Source organism: Camelus ferus, chromosome 31, assembly GCF_009834535.1.
Source record: "Camelus ferus isolate YT-003-E chromosome 31, BCGSAC_Cfer_1.0, whole genome shotgun sequence".
Lineage (NCBI taxonomy): Eukaryota > Metazoa > Chordata > Mammalia > Artiodactyla > Camelidae > Camelus > Camelus ferus.
The window spans coordinates 17,275,082-17,296,202 of record NC_045726.1 but is presented as its reverse complement, the minus strand read 5'-3'; the positions used below and the strand labels follow the sequence as shown (position 1 = coordinate 17,296,202).

General features: G+C 53.8%; 1 long non-coding RNA gene across 1 annotated transcript; it reads right to left on the bottom strand.

Moving 5' to 3' along the window:
- Positions 1 to 16,378: 16,378 nt before the first annotated feature.
- On the bottom strand, positions 16,379 to 20,743 carry LOC116660762. Its single transcript, XR_004316375.1, has 2 exons — positions 17,194 to 20,743; positions 16,379 to 17,045 (listed from the first exon to the last, which is right to left on the bottom strand). It is a non-coding gene; the product is annotated as an uncharacterized LOC116660762 (long non-coding RNA).
- Positions 20,744 to 21,121: the final 378 nt, after the last annotated feature.

Genomic DNA, 21,121 nt, shown 5'->3' with positions numbered 1-21,121 from the left:
CCCTGTAGGAAAAGAAGCTGTGGGGTGGACTGGTGCTGTGAGGGGAGGCGGTAGCAGGGTTACAACCCAGCGGACCTCCTGCTCCGGGAGCCAGCAGCTGGGGGCCTTCCACGATCACAGAGGAGACCCCATTTAGAGGTCCGCCACCCAGAAGAGCTCAAGTGGGGATCAGCCATAAAAACAGCCGTGACCGGTGGACAGGACCTGCGCCTCACACACCCCGTGCCGGAGAAGCTGGTACTGGGAGAGAGGAGGAGGGTTTGTTGTCCGAGAACCAGACCCCTGTCTTCCACCCCAAGCTCGTGGCATGATGCACAGGAAAGATGTGCCAGCATTCTTCGGGCTTTTCGGGGCGAATTTAAACTCAGCCTGTTGAGAGCTATGGCAGGTGGCTGGGTTTAGAAGGCATGGAGGCAGAGCCACGGTGCCCAGCACGACAGAGAAGTTTGTGTTAATGTAAGTCCAGGTGCTAGGGAGCCAAGCAGGATTCAACAGGAGAAAGTAGATGCTGGCAAAATGGCTGAGAAGACCCAGGAGCACCCCAGCCTGGGCCTCTGGGAGGGGCTCCTAGGCCCCAGAGCAAAGTCACCCACCGAGCGGTCTGCTACCTCTGTCACGGTGGGGAAGCTGGGTACCTGGGGGTGGGGGGGAGGATGCTGGCCGCCTCGATCTCCGAGCTCACTCACCTTAGCTGCGATTCTGGGATCAGGAAACCACCAGCTGCAGCTGAGTGCTTCAGGAGCAGCTCACTTCAGCTGAGAGCTAAGGTTCAGAAAAGGCGTCCGGGCCCCTGGTAAATGCTACCAGCAAAACGCAGGCTCCAAGCCTGGCTCCTGCCTCTCATGCAGCCACTGCCTGCAGGTCTGGACCTCAGGACCTCTGCTAAGATGCTACAGAAAAACGGAGGCTTTCCCACCACACTCTCCGATGGAACAGTTACTGAGCTGACCCACATCACCTCTGCCCACAGCTTCTCAACCAGCTCTTCACGCAGCCCCACGCAGCCACAGGGGCCAGGAGGGTGCGCCTTCCATGAACCCGAAAGACTCAAGAACAAGAGGGTTTGGTGCACGGCGCTGATGGCAGCAGGCGACAAGACGGGCGGCCCACGTGTGCATTTGGGGAAGGGAGCACAGGCCAGAGGGCGGACAGATGCACGATGGGCGTGTGGGGAGGTGAGTAGTGTCGTCATAGAGTTCCCCAAAACAGACCCTGATGTGTGCAGCAGCAGTGCATTGGGATGCTCTCGGGATCAGTCCCCGCGGGGAGCGAGGGAAGCAGCCCCAGAGAAAAGGGTGCTTCAGTCTTGCCCCCGTGGGCGAGGCAGGTCCTGGGGAGACCTCAGCTAGAGGCCTGAAGCAGCGAGGAGGTCCATGTAGGGGTCCGTGTGGAGCCCACAGGGTCCAGTACTGGACAGAACTGCCGGGTCCATCTAGAGTGTGGCTGGAATTCTTGTGTAGTCCTGGAACCCCCGGGGCCGAAATTTCCAGAAGTGCTAACTGGCAGTCCTTCTGCGGACGTTAACCAGGACCTGGGCTTTCGAATAAAGGCACGTGGTGTGAGGGCTTCATAACACAGTGGCAGTTGCAACTTAGCAATAGAGAAAGCAGCATTTTGTCTAACAGGTCATATCTGCTTCGGATTGAGGGCAACCGTGTGCAGAAAACTCAAGAAGGGCCTGGACTCCTGCCCCAGTCATGATCGAATGGAGCAGAACTGACACATTCACACCCAGAGCAGATCCTTCTGAACACTCGTCTCCTCAGTACGACTAGACACCTGCCATGATAATCATGGAATGACATAAACGCAATTCACCGGTGAGCCAAAACCCGAACTGAGCAAACAGAAACGCCGCGCTCCCCGTCCTGGCAAACATCGCTGTTTGGAATTTTAAACACAGACAGAAATGTCAGGGGGGCACATTGAGGAACTCGGTTCTGCTTCATCTTTCCCCATCAGCATGCTGCTGTCCTGGTACGTTTCAGATCTGCTGTTTTGATGCAGGAACAGGTAGCACCCCCCCCCACCGCCAGCCCTGGGGACCCCAACGGTGCCTGAGGCGGCTTGAATGATCAGAACCCCAAAGACCGTGCCCTCACTGCCAGCGTGAGGCTGAGTCCGAGCATCTGGGACCGAGAGCCGCCGGGGGTTCTCTGACACAGCCTAGCACCTGTCACAGGGTCAGAAATGACCGCGTGCTCCTCTGCTGCCGACGCCATGTCGCCGGGGCTCGGGGAACCACGGCGCTGCTCCGGGACGTACACCAGCAGAGATTTGGGGGGAACAAGTGTGTCACCACTGACATCGTTTAGAATTCCCAGTGCAAGGTGACAAATAAAAATTACTCATCAGTGTTATTACTGTCTTCAGATTCTCCGCAGTCAAGGCCCCCTCCCCCTGCGTCTGCACCAGGGGAGCTCACCCCCCCCACACCCTGCCCTCCGTGTGCTGCTGGCATGATGCTGCCTCCCACGGAGAATGCCCGTGGGGCCCGGCTCTTTTGGCGACCTTGTAGTAAGTTTTTGCCCCAAAGTTTCACTAAACTCGGACCTAACATCTCCAATGCAGAGCAGCATGTCTTAGGACTGAAAGCTGAAATGCTTCAGAGACATGAGTGTTGTGAGCCAGAAACCTTCGTTCCCAGCATCTAGGGGGTGTGTGTGTGTGTGAGATGTCACTAAAGAACAGAGGCTGTAAGGTCAGGCTCAGGAGGAGGCGCTGTTGCTGGAAACATAAACACAGTAAACATCTCGAGACTTTGCTTCCTCTTCATCCAGGTGGGGACCACAGCTCCACCTGAAGGCCAGAGCCATACAAATGAAACGAGATCAGCCTCCCAAAGGAAAGCCCTCAGGAAAAGCTAGTCCTGCAGCACAGACTCGGAACGTCTCTGTGCCCCTCTGCCGGGAACAAAACCACAGGGGCACAGAGGCCGCTAACTGGGGACCCCCTCCAGCGTCCTGTCCCCAGGGCCCTTCCGCCAGCGAGCTCGGGATGTGCTGTTGCCACGGCGCCCCTGTGTGGGCCACCCCCCGCACAGGCCTGGTGAGGTGACTCGCGATGCCGGGTGGCTCACAGCAGAGGAGCACGTTCTCTCTGATCTTGGAGGGCTGAGAATGAGGCAGGGACAAGCACACTTTAACCGTGGATTCAGTTCAGAAATTAGGTCACTACGTTGCCATGAAATTTGCTACAACTGGATTAGGAAACCAACCCTCTTATGATGTGAGGATGAAAGGCTTTTCTAGAAAGCAACGACATAACCATTGCTGGCATGAGAATGTTTGCTATGTGCCTTCCAAAGACCCCCACCAGAGGGTGAGGGATAAACTGAGTTCGGGATTAGCAAAAACACACTACTATACATAAAACAGATAAACAACGAAGCGCTTTGGTAGAGCCACTCAATACCTTGTAATAACCTGTGATGGAACATAGTGCATACGTGTGTGACTGAGTCGCCTTGCTGTACACCTGAAACTAGCACAACACAGCAAATCAACTCTACTTCAATTTAAAATGTTAAAAATATAAAGCTGCCCACCGAGTTCTGTCTTAGTTCAGCTGCCCTTACAAGCAGCTGCCGAGACAGGAACTGGAAAGAGGGTGGTTTATCTGGGAGGTGGTCTGGGAGGCCCCCCTGAGGGAGAGGGAATGTGACGGGGGCAGAAAGGAAGCCGTCAAGGATGCCCCGATGAATAGACCCTGTGTGGCAGCCGGGATCCATCCCCCGGGGAGCCTCTGAGTCAAGGCTTGGCCCATGCCTCCAAATCGTCCTACCCGAGGGATGGGGGCACTGAGGACCATCTGCTCCCTCCTTCGCTTGTTGGCTGAGGGGAGTTAAACAGCCAGCCCTCTAGCTGCCCTGTGCAGGCCCTGAGCAAACCCCTGGGACACCAGGGAAGGCCCGCAGACACCGGGGCAGAGCAGGCTCGAAGTCGGGTGTTGCAGGATACGGGGGCGCAGTCTGACTTGGCTGCCGGTTGACTCGGGGGGACTGCGGCTGATGACTCTTGACCATAAATTCTTTGCTACTTCTTCACTGACACGTGAAATCTGGGTGCTCACCTTCCTGAATCCCTTGACCCATAGGATGTGATGAAAGTGCTCTTCTGGGGTCCCAGGCGTCTTGGAACACCCACCCCTGGAGCCCTGAGTGACGATGGATACGGCTGACTAGCCTGGGCCTGCCACGTTGCAAGGGGGCCCGGGCTCACTGCGTAGACTGTGAGACATGGACGGCGGCGGGGTCTGCACGCTCCCCGCTGTGATCCCGGACGCCGCAGAGCAGAGGTGAGCCGGCCCGACTCTGCCGTGCCTACATTTCTGACCCGCAGAATCAGGAGATGTGATAACAACAAACCACTGCTCCATCTACTGCGGGTGCGGGTAATTTGTAGCAGTGGGCAACTAGGCACAGCTAAGGGGAGGTGAAGGAGGACGTGGAACAGTGTTTGCTGCGGCGCAGCGGCTGGGAGGACCATCGCAGACCCTCGAGCTCAGTCCCCGCCTTCGAGAGTTGAGGACGTGGAAGTCCACTGACACCAGCCTGGGCCCTTTCGCTGCCCCGAGGCAGCCTCTGGGTGATGCTGGGGTGAGCACACCCGGAGCTGGCTTAGCCAGCAGCCCCAGGCAGGGCATGTGGAGGGTCTGCGCTCGGGAGGAGGGGGGTTCTGAGGACAACCAGATCCCTGGATGGGATGGGAAGGACCCCGTCCAGAACGGGGGGCAAGGAGAGGGCGATGTCATCCTGCAGGTCTCTGCGTGCGCTCCTGTAGCAGCACCTGCGTCCCCTGGGAGCTGCTGGAACTGCACAAGCCCAGCCTCCCTCTGGACCAGCTGAGTCAGGAGTGCTGGGGTGTGGGCTTTCCCAGGGGTCCCAGTGCTCACCAGGGCCTGGGAAGCTTGGTGAAGTGGAGAGCCACGTGGGGAGAGAGGCTCTGCAGACAGCCGGCGCCTGGCCACAGCTCCCCCACTGGAGGGTCGCAGGCCCCGAGATGGGGCCACAGCACTTGTCTCTGAAGACATTACCTTCCAGACATGCTGGACCCTCCGTCCATCCCGGGAAATGGGGCTGGATGGACAGATCGGTCCAGCTCAGGTGTTCCTCCTCCAGGAGTCAGGGTCGTCCTAGGGCAAGGGGCCTTCACGCCTCGGAGAGACGTACGGAGGAGCCGCTTGGGCGCCCGGCAGCCTCACTGCGCAGGCACGGGTAGGACGGGCCCGCGTCACTGGGTCAGCTCCTTGCCCTGGCAGCGATGCTCAGGGGAAGGCGTGGGGGAAAGGCTCTGCTCAAAGCAGACCCGGCCTCCGCGTCCCCCTCCCGCCCACAGCCCCCGAGTCACAGTGGAGGCGCACCAGCGCAGTTCTGGGTGCTCAGCGCACAGGAAGTTCTCACAAATGCGCCTTCCCTTTCCTTTCTTCACCACGCAGCTGATCGCCAGTGTGTTTCCCTGTACCTCCTCGCTCGCACTTACAGCGATGACTCTGGATCCATCCACATGTGAATTGACCATAAGCCCCGGAGGGGCAGACGGTGTTTCTCGTTGAACACCCAGCCATGATTAACTACTGATGCTACGTGAGCACTATTGTGCTTCTGGCTCTAACACAATTCTCCATCCCAGATGGTGCAGGCAGGCTCTTTGCTCTACTTTGACACGTGATTGGCATCCTTGGTACACTAAGAACCGCGTGGGCACTCCGGCTCTCAGGGACAGCGAAAACGGCAAAGCCAGGAGGAAGTGAAGACAGTGGGTGACGAACAGGCGTGTTCCACACTCTCCGCAGAGATCAGACACCTAGGAACAGAGAGAACGATCAGCATCTGACTCACCCGCTGTGTAACTCCATGAGAAATTTCCAGCTCAGTCACTTAGGCAGCAAATCAGACTCAAAAGACCAGATGCCTTATTTGGTAGGAAAGAAAATTCCAGCCTGCCTTTCCCCTTCATCGACCAATTATGAAGAGATTAAAATGTAACGGCTCTCGTTTACTAAAAATGGCAATTAGCAGTGTCATTAACAAGTGTTTAAATCAAATAGTAGGTTAAGATGAAGGGATAATTAAACATCACTTCACACAATTCTCTCTTCCATAGAAAATAGCATTATTGATTAACTTAGACCAGGAGTTGGTAAACTACAACCCATGGACCAAATCCAGCACACGGCCTGTTGCGTTAACTACGTCTTTGTGGGAGCACGGCCACACCCACTCATTGAATTGTTGCAATGCAGACCAGACAGCCTTCAGAGGCTAAATTACTTACACTCTGGCTCTTTCAGAAAATGTTTGCTGGGCCCTCATCTGCGCTTTCCAATGCCAGTGTCCACAGGAGGTCCTGGAATGTGACACACAGGTGTCCATGGTGTCCCTGGGGCACGGACAACTTGCTGACCTCCATCCTGGGGTTGTTACCCTGGGTAGCATTCGCTCTTAGGGCAGGTTGCCTCCTGCTGACCAGCATAGAACTGAGACCAAGCTGACCCCCAGGCTGGAGAGTGAGCACCTGATGAGCCTCGTTGGCGCGGTCAGCCGGCCTCTCAGAGAACCAGCTCAACCCGGTCTGCCCCCAGTTCCAAAGAAAACAAAGCCACAGTCCGGCTTTCCACTTGCGCCAGGGCACCTCCGGCTCAGAGTTACTGCCTAAACTTCACGCCGCCCACAGATGGAGACTCTGTCATCCTTGGGGAGGGCCCAGACTAGCGAGAGGACGAGAGGACGAGCTGGCCCACCCTTCGGGAAGGTCATCCAGCCCCCAACGCCACACCCAGAAAGGACCAGACCCAAGCTCAGGCATGAACGCCTGCTGCGTCCAAACACACGCGTGCTGCTGGGGTTCCCATCATCTCCAACGGATGGCTGCCAATGAAAGGCCAAGAATGACAAGGGGCACCCTCAAGCCTGGTTTACACCAGGGTTCACATCCGTCTGGGTGCCTGGACCTGCAGTATTGGCAGCCCCACCTCCTGGACACCCAGCACTTTTGTTCAACTTGCACCACCCCTACGAACCCCCCCATCCCCGGGTCCACAGGCCGGGAGTGGGGCTGACCTGCCCGCAGAAGGAGGCGGGCGGTTCAGGCCCAGGACCCCACAGCCCGACCTGCCGGAACGCTGCGCGTGATGAACGTAGGGAGGGGAGGGGAGACACGACTAAGAGCGCTCTTCTTGGGAGCTGAGCGACCACGCCGCCCCCGGCTCTTGCCTGGGGGCCAGTCTCACCCACTTGCTTTTCTGTTGCCTTCCTCCCGTTTCCCAAAAAGGGGAAGGGAGGGACCCCCTTCCCTAGTCTTACCCGAAAGATAAGAATTCAAACAGGAGACTGGCAGTGAAAGATTTTGAAGGTTTTATTTAGCAAAGGCAAGGGCACCTCCAAGAACAGGAGGCGGGCTGCTCCGGGGCGGACAGCAGTGGCCTCTGCCCCTTCTCTCACGCCCTTCCTTAGACGTGGCCGCCGGGGGTCTTAGTCATGCCTGTCCCCTTATGCACACGTCCTTACCCATGATGCACACAGGACCCACGGGGAGGGGCCTAAACCGCAATGCTAATCATATTACAGTGAGCACTGGGTCGTGTCCAGTCAGATTCTTCCGGCTACCGCGCATTTGCAGCTGTCGGGTTCTAACCAGTTTCTCGCTGGTGCCCAGTGAGAGGAAATAAAGCCCCTTTAAGTTGGGGGTGGGCATAATGCCATCTCCTGGACCCTCCTCCTTCCCCTCCACCTGTCCGCCCGGTGCCCCCACTTGTCTAACCACCTAACACTTCCTCCATCTCTCCTCTCAACTCCCTGTCCCTTCCCTATGTTAACGGCCCTACCCCGGGCCTGGACCATATTAATAAGCCTTAGTGTCCACGAGCCTCTCTTTCCTCTCCTCTCCTGCCCATGCAGTAGGCCAATGGCCCCTTGCCATGCCCTCCCGACCCCCTACTTCCCAGAAGTCCACAGCAGCTCTCTGGGGGTGGGTGGGGGCTGTCAGTGGGCACATCCCAGCCCAACAGGATGAGTGCGCCCATCACGGAGGCCCCACCCTGCTTCTCGGCAGTGGGATCAGACATAGATGTTCCAGACCATCTGACTGAAGAGGCATGGGGGGGTCTTCTGGAAGCCTCTGGAGAAGGTTGTCCTTGCTGCTGAGAAGGGACACCACAGGGGGATGGGAAGAGACGGTGCCTCCCATTTCACTGCACTGCTGCCAGCGGGTGTGGTGCCGGGACGGTGCAGGCAGCTTATGGGGAGCCCGCCTCCTGCAGCCAACATGCCGGGGACGATGGAGAGAACCCACGTTCTTAATGATGTTACAGGTGATGAATGAATCGACTCTGGAATCACCCTGACAACAGAATTTACAAGTCAGAAAACACACTTCTTTTTGTCACTGAAGCCATTTTGAATTTATTTGCATGTTACTTGCAGCTGAAGTCACCCAAGCTTAAACAAGCTTTGGAGGGCCTGCCACCTGATGAAACAGCCCAAACCTGGAACCTTCCCTCCACCTCGCACGGCCTCTACCCCACAGAGCCTCCTGGAGGGGCGTTTGTACCGCCCACCGAAGCTAGCACATTCCCTGACCGCCCCATACAAGGCACCTGCCTCGACCTCTCACCTTCTCCCACCGTCTCCAAATACACTGCAAATTCTATTTAAAATGGAATCACCAAACTTCTGCTCTGAGTAATGATGAAGCAGGTCATTTGAAGTAAAACTCCTGCTGAGGTCAAGATAAAATGAAAATGTGAGTTTTGAGCCTCAGAGAGCTACAAGTCAAGTCAAGAATTACTGAGCTGGATCAGAGTGAAGATGGAAGCTTTCTCCCGGCGTGTTTTCCAGTTTCAGGGAGGGCGGCTGGGAGGGAGGGCAGCACATTTCATAGACTGGAAGAGTCGTCACTGAGGTCAAGGTATGAGCAGAATGTGAAGCTAAGGAAAAACCGGTCTGGGCGAAAGAAAATTCTTTTCACTAAGTGGCGCTAGGTCAGCTGGAGATGCACATAGAAGTAGAAGAAAACTGTGCAGCCTCACTCCGCACACACATTTGTAGGTCTCCATGCGAGAGGCAACACAATGCAGCTTTCAGACAAAAATATGAAAGGCTGTTTTGTTGAACATGGGGTAGAAGAAGTGTAATCAAGCAAGATGCCAAAAGCGTTGTCTACAAAGGGAAAGACTCGGTCCATGGTCCTACAATAACCCTAAGACCCTCTAGCATCAAAGACACCAGCAGGAAGGGAAAAGATAAATAAAGAGGTGTGGAGAGACACCTGCAGGGAATTGTCCTACAAGGGGCTCCTCCCTGGTGCACGCAAGGGTTAATTAATAGCAATTAATTAGGAAAATGACAGTCAAATTGAAAATGGAGAGATTTTAGGTGGATAAATCCATGAATAGATACTCCAGTTTACTGATAATTAAGGAAAGTTAAAGTCACCGTACAATGGCCCTATACACGCCAGAATGGACTGAAATGGAGAAGGTGGACAGCACCCAGCTTCGGTGCAGAGTGAGTGGACAGAGCTCTCATACGCTGCAGTAAGAGCTTCCATCAGTACCTCTCTGGAAGACAGCTTGGCATCCTTTATTGAAGCCGAGGACGCTAATGACGTAGGACCCAGCGGATGCAGCTACGTATGTTCTCAACAGAACTGCTTGGACACGTGCACCAAGAGGTTCACGCAATGACACTCACTGTAGCGGTATTTGTTACAGCCCCAAACTGAAAACAGCAAAGTGATGTCAAGAATAGAAATGTCCTCACAAGGAGCTGGGCTAGACAGGAAAGAAGAGGAAGGAGCTAAATACAGCAAGCCAGATACAGAAGGACACGTCCCGTGTGCTTTCATTGAGATAAAAATCACACCCAGCAAAACTAAGCCACAGAGTTCACTTGCTAAAGGAAGCAAGGAAGTGATTTCCATCGAAGTCAGGATAATGGTCGCCTTTAGGGACAGAGGCGAAGGCGGGGTCCCCCGGGAGAGGCAATGCTGTCCTTCTTGAGCTGGGTACCAGTTATGTACGTATTTACTTGGTGACACATGATCGTTCTGCATCATTTTCTGGTTGTGTTTTATGTTCTGCAGTGAAAGGAAGATAAAAGGAAATTTGCATCAACACCATTCAGTGAAGCTGCGGGGACTACGTTGCCCAGGTTCTTACTCTCCTTCTCATAATCTGCCTGAAATATTTGAGTTGTTTTGAAAGAAAGAAAACTGTACTGTTCTGGGATCTAAGAAAATTTTTGCTGCTTTTTGTTTCAATGCTAAGGGCTGTTTTAGGAAAGAAAATCCATCAGACATTTGATAAAGATTATTAGTCCTCAGACAGGGACGCAACCGGTGGCAACAAGCAAGACCAGTAAGACGAAGGAGGGGCAGCTCTGATCCTGATGCGGGACAAGTGGTCTCAGTGACAATGACTAGAATAAACGTCCCTGAAATGTTTCCTCCAAGGATTTTCTTCCGTCATCTGTGACGCAAGAAGGCAGAAAAGAGCGAGTGGAGACACCAGAGCACTGCGAGTGAAGGCTTTCGCTGGCCTCCCAACAAGGAGGCCAGAGCTGTGGGGGGACGCCCTCCTCCGTCTAACCAGGGAAGCCAGAGGGACAGACATTAGACTTGACAGCTAGGCGGGCAGCGAAGACGAAAGTGGCTGCCGTGTCTTTAAAACCAGCCTGAGAGCAACGACCTGAGAACAAGGCACTGTGAGATGCGCAGAAGGACGGCTGCAAATCAAACACGTGCTGCAGCGACTGGCTGGAGGTCACAGCCGAGGACGGGCTGCGAGCATGGCCTGTTTCACCATGGGACTAAGACGGAAGCAAAACCAGAGTGACGAGTACATAACAGGATGCCACAGGAGGTTAGAGGCGGCACAGGGTTGGAGAACAATCATCGAGAGGGGAAGGTAGCTGCAGTTCTACCGACATCGTAAGCGTGCTGGCTTCTTCATCTTGGAGAACCAGGAATCAAGAGAGATTGGCAAAACTGCTGAATGACTTAAAAGAGAAGTAAGCTTTTTTAAATGCAAAGGGAAACCTTAAAAAATAATTAAATAAGAAAAAATACCGTATGATATCATTCATACGTGGAATCTGTGCAAACTGCCTCTGCCCCCTTAGACAGTCACAGTCAACTAGACAGTGAGAGAGGTTCTTCATGAAAAGAGAAATCGTTATGGAAGTTTACAGCAAGTGTTTGCCAAACTTGTTTGAGCAGAAAACGCATGTTGAAGAGCACCTGTGGCGGGAGGTCCGCCGTCGTCTGGCTGCAGGTGGGATCCGCAGAGGAAGCCGTGAACTTGAGAGCCAGGTGCCCCTGGGTCCAGACCCCAGCCTTGCCGCTGGCTACACGTGGGCCCCAGTTCCTTCACCTAAAAATTAGCCGTCATATTACCTCCCAGCTAGGGTTAGTGTGAGGGTGGGTGGAAGACGAGGGAGAGAGCGCACAGTGTGACAGGTGATGCAAACTCAGTGCAAGGGCATGGGCGGGGCGTCACCTAATCAGAGCCCAGCGTGCCATTCTGATCAACAGTTTGCGTCAGGCGTGGTGAAGGACTCCTCCGGGGACCTCTTCCGGGCCGATTTTGCTAGTGCCGACGGCCTCTGCCTCGGGCCACTGAAATGCTTTGGGACGGACTGGGAGAGTCTGGTTAAACTCATTCTGCCTGATTCTCACCTTAAGGTGTTGTGCCGTAGAAACCCCAAGGACAGTGCAGACCCCACGTGGCTTCAGGCTGAGCATCCCGGGGGCGCAGCTGGTGGCCTGTGTGCCGTGAGACAGCGCTTCCTCCTCCTCGCTCCGGGTGAGTCGGGTGGAGGTGCGCTCAGCTGCCGAGGCGTTGGTTGGCCCTTTGCAGGGTCTGGAGCTCGGGGACGATCTTCTTCAGCTCCGTGGGGCCCTGGTTTAGAGTCTGGGAGCCCCGGTTGGGCTTCCCATATTCGAGAGATACCTTAGCCAGTTTCAGGGCATCTGCTCTGACGGTCTCCTTGACAACCCCTGGGAGCCCGGAGTGAGCAAGTGACAGGCCTGCCGGCAGGGGGGGCCATCCCACTGGAAGAGCCGCCCCTCCCTGGCTTGCAATCAAAGACTGCGCTCGGCACCCGGGAATCCCGCCAGCCTTTTACGCAGGTACACGCAAGCTTGTTCCCGGCACAGGAGCGGCCCTGCTGGCAACTAACAGTCACCCCTGGTGTCTGCCTACCGCCCACGAGGTCCCCGAGAGGGGCTTTGTGGTTCCCATTTTGCAAATAAGCGAGAGACAGAACTTGACCAGAACAACCACCACAAAGAGGAATGGAAGAGGAGGGAAGGGAGGAGAAAGGGAAGAAGGACAGAGCTGCCGCTCTGTATTAGATCACAGATGTTAAAAAACACTGGCGGCTACTGTTACTGTCTCCCGCCTCAGGGGCAGAGTCTGAGACAAGAAAGAATTTGCTCAGAACGCCCTGGAGGACGTTGCCACCGCTCCCCAGACCCCTCATTTTTCTAATTTCCCCTTAGATGGCCGACAGCTTGAACGTGTCCCACACGTGAAAACCACAGGAGGACAAGGCCACGTGGCCACGTGGGACCCGACCACCAGCCTCCTTTCCTGCTTCTTCACCGGCCTCAGAGGATGCCTAAGGCTCTTGAAACCAAATCATCCGTCTTGGGGGGCCTTTTGAGCTACCAAATATGGACAAAGAATTAACAAGTAACACACCATCTACTGTAGGAAAGATAGCTTATTTTAAAGCAACAGCAAAGAATTTGCATTGAGTGCAAACTAAATGCTTTAGTTTGGTTCATTCTAAAAACAGAAAACTAGAAAGTGGTGTCTGATGGTTTGTGGATGCAAAGGAAACAAATCGTTCTTGGGCAAAACTGTCTTTGGCCAGATTTTATGGCCGACTCAGAAATTCTTAAAGGGCAGAAGGTGTTAATACGATGGCGATGACTTGGAGCTGTTTGCTGCGCAGCCCCACGCCAGCTCTGGCTGAGTTTCTCATCAAGGAACAACCCTGCACACTATCCAAGGAGGGCAAGGGCCCACTGCTGCCTCATCGTGGCATGACACGCCGGTCCCTCCATGCCCTGACTCACCTGGAGATGTCCACAGGCGGTGACATCATGGCCTCAGAGCAAGTGGGGAGACGCCCGTGGCCGGGGGATGGGCTGGCTGTTACCTGCCCTGCCCCCAGCCTCTGAGCTCATCTTTCTGTGCACACAAAGAGCCTGGCAAGTCTCAACCAAATTTAAAAGTGGCATCTCTCACCCTGCCAATGTGAAGTCATTTTCCTCTTGGAGCTCAGTCAGTCCCACAGCTACATCACAGGAGGTAAATAATGACAATGGTAAACAGTAGACAATGGAATCACATCGGGATGTAGTCCCAGGGTGATTCTGTTATTTGCTTTACTATCCCAGACGTTTCCCAGAGGAACACGCGTATGTTCCCTTAGATGCAAACAGAATAATAATGGTTCCCATTATCAAGCACTTGCTATGTGACAGGCGGCCTATACACTCTTCCCCTTCCATCCTGAGGCAAATTTAATCAGTAAAGAATAGCAGAGACTGTTCCATTCTGTGTTTTACAGATGAGGACACAGAAGCCGAAGGAAGTGGAATAGTTAACAAAATCTCCCAGCTAACGAATGAGATTCAAGTACCAGCCTTTCTGGCCCTCAGACATCCTGCCAGGCACTCCACCTGCAGCCTGACGTCCAGCACCAAAAGCAGCCCACAAGCCACGCCCACCTAGCCAGGCCTCTGCTCCAATTCTCGCCTCCTGGGAGAAGTGTTCAGCCTTATAGAGTTTCTCCAAAATGCTCCACTTTGTTCAGATCAAGAACACCACCGAGAGAGGTTAAGAACTTTCTGCACCAAGAATCGTCAAAATGTTCCCTCTGCTATATAGTGTATATAAAATATAGACCATATATAAAATGGATAAACATCAAGGTCCTACTGTATAACACAGGGAACTGTATTCAATTGTAATAGACTATCACAAAAAAAATCTGAAAAAGACTATATAAATGTATATATATATATGAATCACTGTGCTGTACACCAGAAACTAACACAGCATTGTAAACCAACTATAATTTAATTTAAAAAAAAAGACCAATCTGCATTAGGAGTAGTGAATGTAACAGGATGGACTGTCCCTAAGATTTCATTTGTATGGACATGTAACGTATCCAGACAGTGGTTTTTCTCTTAAGTGGCTCATCCTACCTGCTACGGGTCGTTGTAGGTGCTCGTTCACATACAGCAATACTTTCACATAAACCCAGCTTCCTAGAAACCTGGTGCCTCCTGGGTTGATCAACGCCCCCGCAGAACAGCCATCAGAAAGCGCAGTCTGTGTCGCGACGACCTTCATTGTCCTCACTGCCCAGTGGACAGGGAAAGAGGGAAGAAGTGACACACGTGGAGGAAAAAGATGCTGGGGGGTCAAGGCTGCAGGTTTTCAGGAAGCCAGGAGCTTCTGGGTCTGAAGAAGTGATGGAGAAAAGCTTCACGGAGCCCTTCAGCTCCCAGGCCAGGGATGTTCAGCTCTGGGTGGGGATGGGGGACCTCTGGGTACCCGTCCTGCTGGTTGGTGTGGTCACTGTCACTCAGCTCAGAGCCAGGCTCACTGACCTTGGTCCTCTGCCCTTGGAGGCCTCTAGCCTCTCACCCGGGCATGAACTGATCTAAGTCCCTTGGCAACAGGAACACGCTCACAAGTAAGGTGACCTGCCTGGGTCCACAGGGCTCCATCCTGCGACGGTTCCTCAGGGGAGATGGGTACGAGAAAAGCCACATCATCGGCAGGAATATTGCAGTCTTGCTCCCTAAAATGACCCCCACCTTAAAACAGATCTGTGAAAACTGGGGGTGGGCTTGTGCTAGTTTCAATACAGCAGCAGCTCTAAAGGAGAGGCAGCCTGGAGGCAGGGGAGCACCCTTGGCGGCCTCATCTGCCTTCACCACCACCGGCCGGTTGGCACCACCCACCGGCTTTGGATCGCAACTGCCTGAATTGCGGGCGCAGCCGACCAAAGGGAATGCAAAGCAAATCCATCCAGCTGGGATCCACTCGCTTCCCTCTCTGCTGCCCCCTTTGTTTCTTTCTTCTGTTTTAAACAGGAAGCTAGTGCTGCAGCCACTGGGGCAAACCCCGTGGCCTTCTTGATACACTGAAAGCCAACCTGGTGTGTGGAGCAGCAAGGCCCTGTTTCACTGCCGGTGGGAACGCTGATGGTCCGGCCACTGTGGAGGACAGTCTGGCAGCTTAACAAAATGAAACACGCTCTTATCGTATGATCCAGCAATCATATTCCTTGGTATTTGCCTAAAGGACACAAAGACATGCCCACAGGTGTTTATTGCAGCTTTACTCATGATTGCCCAAACTCAGAAGCAACCGAGATGTCCTTAGTGGGTGAAGGGACACACAGACGGTAGCTCATCCAGACAGTGCAATATTATTCGGAGCGAAAAAGAATTGAACTACCAAGTCATGAGAAGACATGGAGGAATCTCACATACACGTTACTAACTGAAGGTAGCCAGTGTGAAAAGGCCACGTACGGTGTGATCTCAGTTCTGTGAATTCTGGAAAAGGCGAAACCACGGAGACAGAAAAAAGATCAGTGGTTGCCAACGGTGAGGGCCGGGGGACAGATGAGTGGGTGGGGCACAGGGGATTTTTTAGGGTGGTAAAGCTGTTCTGTAAGATGCTATAATGATGGATACACGTCATCATATGTGGGTCCAAACCCACAGGATGTACAACACCAAGAGTGAACCCTAACGTAAACTATGGGCTCATATCAATGTAAGTTCATCTGTTGTCACACAGGTACCGTCTGCGGGGAATGCTGACAAGGAGGGGCACCTTGCATGTGACTGCAGGAGGCCTGTGGGGCATCTCTGTACCTTCCCCTCAATTTCTCTATGAACCCAAAACTGCTCCCAAAAAATTGTCTTTAGAAAAAAAAGTCAAACGGTGGATTCAGGAATCGGGAATAAGCAGTTGAGTTTGGAGCATGTGGTTTTTGGAGTGAGAAAACAGAAAGTTGCAGGAAGAACTAGCAGTCAGACCTCTCTTGAATCCTTTCTTTCTCTTCTGCAGACACAGAGGAGGAAGGAGAGAAACGGCCTGGAAAGGCCCGGGGCCCGCGGTAAATCGAAGCCACTTGTGGGCCAGTCTCAGGCCTGAGCGGTTTCCTCATCCGGGGCGGGAGTGCCGGCCGAGGCGACAGGATGAAGGAGCCATTTCACAGCCATTGTCCCCAGTGGTGGAAATAGATGTGCTCTAACTTAGTCCCTCAAACTAAGTTTGAAAATGCAGCTTAATTTTTTTTGTGCGTGTATATATGCATATATATATTTTTTTTAATTGAAGTATGGTCAGTGTACAATGTTGTGCCGATTTCCAGTGCACAGCGTGATGCTTCAGTCACACGTGAACATACATACATTGTTTTCAGATTCTTTATCGCCACAAGTTACTACAAGATGTTGAACATAGTTCCCTGTGCTGTACAGTATAATCTTGTCGTTTATCTGTTTTATGTATATACGTTAGTGCAGCTAAGTTTTTGTAAGTGTTTACCAGCCATTGGTTTTCAAAGTAATTAATGTTGGTGGTGTTTCCCCACGTCCAGATGTACACAGGCAGACTCAGAATGCGAGGCATTCAGAAAACACACGGAGCTGAGGGGTGATGCCGTGAAGTAAGGAGACGGTGGGACTAGAACGCTTCGTTCTCATTGGATGAAATGAAAGGATGCTAAGCTTTGCGGTGGTTCCGCAAGTTGGCCGCCCTGCAGAGTCACTGAGAGCTGCAAAATTCCTGGGGACCCAGGTCCCACCTAGACCCACTCGGTCAGAGGATCTGGGACAGGCAGCACAGGGACAGTCTTAATTCCCCAGGGGGTCGCGCTGTGCGGGCAAGGCTGGGACCACTGCCCGCAGGGTTGATGAGGGAACATCTTGTTCTGGAGATGCATGATGGCCATGAGTCCCGGCTGAGCCCTTCACCTGGAGCGTGGAACTGGGGAGACCCTTCTACCAGAAATTAGAAAGCAAGTTATTCTGTAGCTCAAAAATAGAGCAGAAGTGTTGTCACCAAGAAGGCTTGTTCCCCACCCCCCACGGCAACTGGGAAATTGTCGCACCATAAAGAGGGACAAACTGATGCCCAGAAAGCATTTACCTGTTCTGTTTTCATGATCCATCAGAACACTGTGATGGGTTTGGTCACAGAAGAGGAGAACCTGGAGGCAGGGAGCAGACGGGGAGCTGGCAGGAGCAGGCGCGCGTCAAGGGCACGGCAGGTGCAGGCTGAATGCACTGGAGGCTGGAGGAAGACGTCGGGGCCGCCGGGTGCCTCCCTCTGCAGCTGACATCATCACCGCCTGTCTGCGCACCGGGGCAGCCAGGGGGCAGCAAGTCCTGAGAGCACGGGCTCGTGGCGGCTGGAGGTGAGGGCAGAGGAGTAGCATACCCCGTGACAAGCACAGAAGTGCCAAGAAAACCAGCTTCTCAGCCACGTGGCAGTTTTCAGCCAATGGATGATATATTATCCTGACAGCACTTTCTCAAGGAGGCACCGCTGAAGGAGTCTTCATAGTGCTGTTATGAGCTGGGTAAGGAGCAAGAATTGCCTCTTTTTAAAGGAAAAATAAAAGCGAAGATGTGCCACAGCACGGGGTGTTTCAAACGCATCTTCCCTCTGGTCCCCACGGGGAGAACCTCCTCGCACTTCAGGGCCAGCCCCGAGGAGGGAGAGGGGAATTCATGGCGGTGGGGGTCAGGCAGGCTGCAAGTCTGCTGTCCTCTCTCACAGTGCAGACTTGACCTCTCAGGATGGAAGTGCCCAGTCTTCTCAGAGCCAGGAGCCCTTTGTGATGTAAAAAGGGGTGAGGACCAAGTCTGTCCGAGTCTGTGGACACCAGCAAATGCCCCGGCCAGGGCGCGTGTGTCCCGAGGGCCCCAGCCTGGACTCCACTTTACCGCCTTCTTCTTAGAAAGTCTTCCAACCCCCACTGTGCAGCACGTAAGTGGCAACTCTCAGCCCTGCCGCGAATGTGTGCCTGAGACGCACATCTGGATACAAAAGAAGCTTTAGGGGTAAATGCTGTGAGATGAAAGATGAAGGGTGACTCCCAACAATTCAGTGTAGCCTTTTCTTTTTTTCTCCAGGAAGGCTATTTTATTATTCAATTAAAAAAAAAAGGAAAACAAACTGCATTTCATCTGGGGCTGTGGAAAGAACATGAGAGGTATTAATAATATTTTAGGTTCCTGTATTTATTTCACAAGTAGTATTAATAATGATTGTTCCCCATCTACCCCCTGTAAGTTGTTCTTCCTGCCATGTCATACACCATGTTGCTTTTTTTAAGACAATGTCATCCATCACTTGTTCAGCATGTGTCTTTACGATCGTCATCAACACGGAAATTGTCAACACAAGAACTGAGCGACTCCGCGTGCTGAGTGTTCTTTTAGCCCATGTGTGGGAAACATCTTTCCCCAGAGAAGCTGTGTGTCTGGAATTTGCCACAAAACACGTGCACAGATAGATGGTCTTGTGCTCCAGCTAGCGATGCTCTTCCCTCCTCCTGTTTCTGATTTTCTGTGACTTACCTGATTCCAGATCTGGTCCTCTGTGATCTACCTGATCCCAGTGCTGATCCTCTAGGAGCTACTGGGTCACAGTTCTGATCCTCTGTAATCTAGCTGATCCCAGGTCTGATCCTCTGAGAACCTCAGAGCCCACATAGAAGAAGTAAAGCCACCAGGGAGACTTTTGACCCTCTTTTCCCACCTCCTTCGAGGGACCACTTTACAACTCAAGATGGAAATTGCAGGACCCCCGTTAGGAAGTCAGCTCTCACTTGGAAACTGCAGCTGATTTCTCATTTCATCTTTAGTGGTCACACTATACTTGTCCCCTCTAGCTAGAAGAATTTCCTCTGTGGATTATTGGAAAAAAAAAACAGAATTAAAAATATCTCACTTAAAAAATGGAATTTTCACATCACTGGACCCTTTAATATCTGAATTAGTTCATCTAAATGTCCAAATAAAATATCCAGAGATGATGTTTCTTTTTCCAGCATCCTCAACCTGGGGCCACAGCTCCCCCAAGATTCTGTGGATGGAATTTGGAGAAGAGGTACATGGGCACGGATGGAGAAAATGAATCTCTATTTTCGTTCACCTCTAACTGACACATCGTGCTGACTTCGGCTGTGAATGTGGGCAACAACCCACAACAGGACTGTAGCTCTCGTGGTCCTGTCACAGAGAGGTTCGGGTTCCTGTGACGGCCTGTGGATTGTGCACGTGCTCGGCAATCTCATCCTGAAGATGAGTCTGGAAGGCCGCGGGCTGCCAAAGGCATCCAGGGTTCAAAAAGGGGAAAATGAATCAAGCAGGGCTAAGTAAGACAGAGACACCGCTCAGCTGGGCACTTAGCATGTCCAGACTCCTTGAAACTCGAGAACACTGCTGGTTAAGATGGACCTCAGCAGGGCATCCTTTACTTTGTGGTATATTTTCAGAGGTCATGCTCTCCTCACTGCAACTCTGCCACGGGCAAACACCAGGCAGCTTTCGTCACCCTCAGAGCCCTGAGTGCAGAGAGGTCTCGTGATGCCCACGGAGGGGCGCAGCTCACAGCCGGAGGGAGACCCTGTCTCCCGGCCCGCTGCCCCCCAGGGCAGGCGGCCCCCCTCGAGGTGCAGCTGGGCCGAGCCGGTCCCTTGCCTTCCTGTCTGCTGCCCGCCTCTTTGATGGGATCCGGAGTCCCTCACGTCGCGGCTCTGCGAGGCTTGGATGGGCGGCTGCGCTGCGCGTCCAGCTGCCCAAACTGCTCCTCGTCAGGGCATCCTGCACCTTCCTGGGGAGAATGTGGCTTCTCCAGGGAGGACCACACAGCCCATTTCATGGGTCCCGCCAGAGTCTGCCCAGAGGGAGAAAGTGTTAGCTGCTCTGAAACAGGCTGGCCGAACAGGAGAGGAGGGGGTATGAGTGGCAATGGCAGGAGGAGAGAGGACAGCTGGGGGAGGACAGGGACAGGACGGTGAGGAGCACGGGCGAGGGAGGGAGAGAAGCGCAGGAGGCAGGAAATGGCCTAGATGGACCTGGCCTGAGGGCGGGGGGCAGGGGACAGGATGCGAGGCTCGAGGCCACTGCGAGCTTGGCCTGCCCTCTTTGCTGCATATCCGGGATAACTTTTGTGCTTTGCAATAATAAAACCCAGCAATCGGTAAATTTTGAAGTCCTCTGGTTTTCCTCATTTTCAGAGTAATTCTCTTCCTGTGCTTCTCTGTACAGAGACCAAGGAGACTGGTTCACATTCCATCTGGAGGTGCTCTCAGCCTCAGTTTCCCCGACTGCAAGGCCCCTGCCCCCAGTGTGACAGGGGCGGTGTCGGGGGCGGGGGTGGGGCACAGCATCCCAAGCTCCCTGCAGCCTTGCTACCCACCCCACTCCCTCTTGCCCTCACTCCCCTGTGTCTTCCCTCCAGGGCATCTGGCACCATCAGACATACCATGTAGGCAGCTTGCTTATCTGTTCATTGCTGCCCACACCCCGGTCCCAAATGTGAACCCTGAGAGCCGGGCACATGGAAAGGTCCGGGCAGAGCTGAGCCCACAGCCCAGAGCATCCCTTCTGCCAGGACGGCTGCCCTGGGCTGTCAGAGCGAGCTGAGAGTGCCCAGAGCAAGGCACCTGCTCTGTGGTCCCCTCCATGTCCCCACCCTAGGCCTGTGCCCGAGCCCGCCCGGGGTCCCCAGGGACCAGCTGACTGATGCACATGCTGGGCACACAGTGGGCAGTCAGTGGGTCATTTGTCGGCTCCCAGTTCTGATGGGGTCTCCCAGGTCCTGCCCTGAGCGTCGCACTTGGGCCAGGAAGGGAGAAGTGGGCTGTCTGTGCAGTTTGCCCCCATCTTTCAGGGTCAGAGGCCCAGAGGCCCAGAGGTGACAGGAGTCAGGGAAGCAGCATCTTGTCCTGACAGCCCAGGGCAGCCATCCTAGCAGAAGGGACACTCTGGGCTGTGGGCTCAGCTCTGCCTGGACCTTTCCACGCTCCAAGCTGGGGGCAAGCCTCCTGTGGCTGGCGGGATCA